Source organism: Gossypium hirsutum, chromosome D04, assembly GCF_007990345.1.
Source record: "Gossypium hirsutum isolate 1008001.06 chromosome D04, Gossypium_hirsutum_v2.1, whole genome shotgun sequence".
Lineage (NCBI taxonomy): Eukaryota > Viridiplantae > Streptophyta > Magnoliopsida > Malvales > Malvaceae > Gossypium > Gossypium hirsutum.
Genome location: NC_053440.1, coordinates 42,491,802 through 42,496,765, shown reverse-complemented (window position 1 = coordinate 42,496,765; position 4,964 = coordinate 42,491,802). Strand labels below are relative to the sequence as shown.

Genomic DNA, 4,964 nt, shown 5'->3' with positions numbered 1-4,964 from the left:
CATATACCGGTTGATGTATCAAAGTCCTAGTAGGACAATTTGTTAGAATAAACAAAACTAATGCATGCCTAAAGCACGGTAGATAGATTGGTTCCAAAGATGAAAAAGAAAATAATAAATCAAGATGATCATATAGTGGAGGCGGTGCTCCTGAAGAGACCCAAGACATAACTAACTATTAAAACTCCACAAGAGATTCAGGTACCTGAAATTGATGATGGAAATAATGAAAATAAACAGATCTCAATAAGTTATGCCAATACGAGAAAATATGAAACTACAAGAATGAAAAATTATCAAAAATGATTTTGCATACAATTTTATTCTTGAGATAATGAAAGAAAATGAGGATCTTGAAGAAATTTGTTGAGAATTATAGACATGAAATAGATTGGCCAAAATGAAAAGACGCAATTCAAGTAGAATTAAATTTGTGAAGTTTCTGGACTAGTAGTCCAAACATTTAAAGGTATAAAGATGAAGTTTTTTCACTAAATCTTGACATTAATTATGAAAGGTATAAATTTTTTATGGTGGATATAGTAACCTTTAAATATCTTATTAGTTTGGCAGTTTACGAAAGATTTGACATGCGCCTAATTATTGTTGTTATAGACTTTTATATGAATCATTATATAGTGGAAGTTTATATTAAAATCATTGAAGGATTTAAAATGCTAGAATGATATAGAAATTCCAAGAAAATTGTTCAATACGGTTGTGCAAATATTTATATAAATTGAAATGATTTGAACATATGTGGCGAATTTGGCTCAATGAATAGTAGTTGAAGGAAGATTATAAAATGATCCAAAATAACTATATGTATTATTATAGAAGGATCATTATCAAAATTTATTATGATTATTGTTGAAACTCTTGAAGAGATCAAATATATTTCCCCAAAATTATTCTTCACTCATGAATTTTATTTGAAATAATTTTTTAAACAATTTTTTTTCTCGAACCTACTAAACAATAACAACTAATTAATTTTTCATAGAAAATTTAATGAATTCACTTCGAGATTAATATAAAATTAATTATATTTAATGAATTTGTTTTTAATTGGAGTCAAGTAGAATTTATTTTATGAAGGAAGTTAACTATATTTAATTTTATATAATTTAAATATGTAATTAAATTTTTATTATTTTTAATTAAAAATAAATAACTAAATAAAATAAATAAAAATTGCAGAGATGAATAATATCGAGAATATAATTATGTTTTTATTTAAAAATTTCTTAATGAATATATAGATATCAAGGGGATTTATGTGTAAGTGGAAATTCTTGAAATTATAAGTGGATAAATGTATTTTACACAAAATTAAAAAAAATGTTAAGTATTAAATATTTTTTTACCATACATTATTAATATGTGTTAATTTACTAAGGTGTTGTTTGATAAATTAGAAAATTAAGTATTTAATTTAAGTTATAATATGTATTTAATATATTATTTAAAATTAAGTACAATATATAATTAGATTATTTAATAAAAATAAAACTTAATTTATGAATTTTTTATTTTACGTTTTTATTTATATTTCTTAAAAGTTTCACATTATTTAAAAAAAAGTCAAAACTTAAATTTAAAGTCATTAAAAGTAATATAATGTTAAAATTAATTAATTAATAATATTTTCTATTAAATGATAAGTAGGTCCTGATTTATTTATCACTTTTACATTTTTTATTGATTATCAAATGTGTGTAAAAATTTAAATAATTGAAAATATATTTGTTACATAATTTCGTTCCCCGTAATGTGCATATGTCATAATCTAATTACTTTTAAAATTTTTAATTGAATTAATGTCACGAGTTAATTATAAATCAACCCAGTTAAAAAAATTAAAAATAAAAAAATCATTATAAAACTATTTATATCTTCCAGTAATATTATAGTTTTTTAAAGTTAAATACCCAGAAATCTCAAAATGGATGATTGGTTAAATTTGAGAGTTTTAATATTCTTTAGGTGCAAGTTTCATTCTTGATATTAATTTTATATATTTTTCTTCATCGACCTTAATGCCATATAATCTAGTATGTTTAATTAGTATTATATTTATTATTATAACAACTCAATATTAAATTGGTGTCACAAGTTAATCATGTATAAATTGAATTTGAAAAAAAACATTTATTTCTTTTAAAAAAATTAACTTAATACTTTAAAATAATTACATAGAAAACAATTACATATTTATTATAATATGGACACATTTCCCAACATGCATGTATTTGTGTATGGCAATGCAATTTCATTACATCAAAATAAAGGTCCTATTCAACTCCCCTACACACTACAATGGGAGTTTCCCTGAACTCTAACCACCTACACATCATGTTGTGGTTTAACCACCACTGGTTTGCAGATAAACTGTCAATGACTGTGGATACACAACAAAATCCCGTAGATAGAATCTATCTCTGGCTATGGGTACATAGAAAAAATCTCGCAAATAAAATTTGTCTCTGGCTATGAATACGCAGCAAAATCTCGCAGATAGAATTTACCTCTGGCTGTGGATGCACAACAAAAATCCCGTAGATAGAATCTACCTTTGGCTGTGGATGCACACCAAATTTGCAGATAGATTTTCGACGATTGTGGTTTGCATAGCAAATTTGCAGATAAACTGCCAATCCTTCCTCCGTATATATCGTCCCACCTCATGTAATGCAATATGACATGCTTATTACAGATCAATACGGTAGCAATTTATATGCGTATAATAGATCAATACGATCGCAATTAATATGCTTATAACAAATCAGTACAGTAGTAATTAATATGCTTATAACAGATCGATACGGTAACAAATAATATACTTATAATCAATCAATTCAGTGGCAAAAGAGATGCTTATCATGTGTTTAGTTTAATGATAACATAAGGTATGTTGGTCATACAATCAGTAATATAGATGCGATAGACATATATTTTTCACATGTCATGCATATACAATGATAATTCAGTCGTTCAAATCATGCATTCTGATACTCGTATTATTAGGGGTTCAATTGAAAGAAATAAAACTCTAAAAATGGTTTGGGGACTATTCAAGGACTAAACTAAACAAATCATAAAATTCTAGACAAAACTGTAAAGTTGGGGTCACACGGCCTTGTGAGAAGCTATAGACCGTGTGGTGGGCTTACTCGGTCGTGTAACAAATACAAAAGTTAACCTACAGGAGAGACATGGCCATGTGGCAAGCCGTGTGAGAGGTTCTTGGCCGTGTGGTTCACAAACTAGCCTAGCTTTCCAAGGTACATGGCTGTGTGGAGGGCTGTGCGGTCCACCCGTGTGGTCTACACGCCATTGTAGGAGACCGTGGGGCCCTGATCCTAGATACGGTTTGCCCCGATTCACTTGGAAAAGAACACACACCTTTCACTAGGAGTCCAATTGACGTTCCTTACGCTCGATTCTGGTCTGACCCATCTAAATTCGGTCTTTCAAGTGACATCTATACACGATTTAACGATTGATTTCAATATTTATCAAGATTTAACAAGATTAACAAAGATTTTGGCAAGATCCGTAAAAGGTCGAGTAATTAAATTGAAAGATTAACGCTGAATAGAAATTTTACGAAAATTTAAGATCTAAACATCGAAAACGAGATGTACTTACCGATTCTCAGCAAAGATCACAAATGTTTATTGATTACAAATCTAAACTCTGATAGAAAACTATTGAACGGAAGATGATTTGATTCGAGATAACAAAGTAATCAACATCATTTAGGATGAAAACATTGTGTAAAGAAAAGGAAAGAAAATAAAAAAGAGAATAAATAGAAAGATTGAGAGCAAATTCTATTAGGATTCGAAAAGGGGCAATATGATAATCCAATTAGGAAAATAAGAGAAAAAGATGGTGGGATTCTAATTTTATTGAAATTTTGAGAATAAGCAAGTTGTGAAATCTAATTAGGAAATAATTGGTTAAATTCTAGGGGCATCACCCGTAATTTTCTCAAGATTTGCCGAAATTAAATTTAAAATGAAGAGGAAGAGGAGGCAGTAACTCGAACCTTGGCTGCAAGGAAGCTTAACGCCTTAACCATTAAGCCTATTGCTCAATCCTTTTTTATTTTTGATGCATAATCATATAGATATGTTTTGAGGTGTTTTTGAAGAAATTATGAAATAAAAAGGGAAGGAGGGAGCTTAAACTTGGGTTTGGAGAGGCTTTAGCGTTTAACCATTGAGCCTACAACTCATTCTTGCCTAATTTAGACACTTAATTGTACATATTGCTTTATTTTTGGAGACTTGCTAAATTTGCCAAAATAAAAAGGAAAGGAAGGGTTCAAATCTGGGATCATAAAGGTGAGAAGCTAACTCTTAACCATTAGACCTGAAGTCTATTTCTTCATTAATCTTATTTCTTAACTGTATATATTTATTTTGGACTCAACTTACATATTTTTTATTAGCTTACACATATAGTCATATTTTTTTATTAACTTATTTAACTTTATAGTTCTCAGCACATTCCACTTTAGTTTACATATAACAATTAATACTCATGTCAAGCCTCATTATTAATATTTTAATTCATTTCACCTTTAGTGAACTCTAATAAAATGACCTAGATACATGAAAACCATTAAACCTAAGATTCATTTCTTATTTAACATAAGATATAAGTAACTTTCGTAATTCAATAATTAAATCATATGTACAAATATAAAATAACTTATTAAGGGCAACAATTGAAAAAAAATACCAGAACTAATAAGTAAAACTCATTTAATTTTTAAATCAAAGTTTAAGGACTAAATCATAAATTTAGTAAAATATTTTAGTAAAACCTTTTTGTAAAATCAAAAGTAAAATTATGAAATTATCCATATAAGACTTAATCATGCAATTTTTCAAGTCATTTCATATCATTTAAGGACTCCAATTGCATAGCATAAAAATCAAGACTCAATTACA

The 4,964-nt window shown here is 27.7% G+C and overlaps 1 long non-coding RNA gene across 1 annotated transcript; it reads right to left on the bottom strand.

Moving 5' to 3' along the window:
- Positions 1 to 2,193: 2,193 nt before the first annotated feature.
- LOC121216033 (uncharacterized) lies at positions 2,194 to 4,048 on the bottom strand. Its single transcript, XR_005912024.1, has 2 exons — positions 3,652 to 4,048; positions 2,194 to 3,484 (listed from the first exon to the last, which is right to left on the bottom strand). It is a non-coding gene; the product is annotated as an uncharacterized lncRNA (long non-coding RNA).
- Between the last annotated feature and the right edge of the window lie 916 nt (positions 4,049 to 4,964).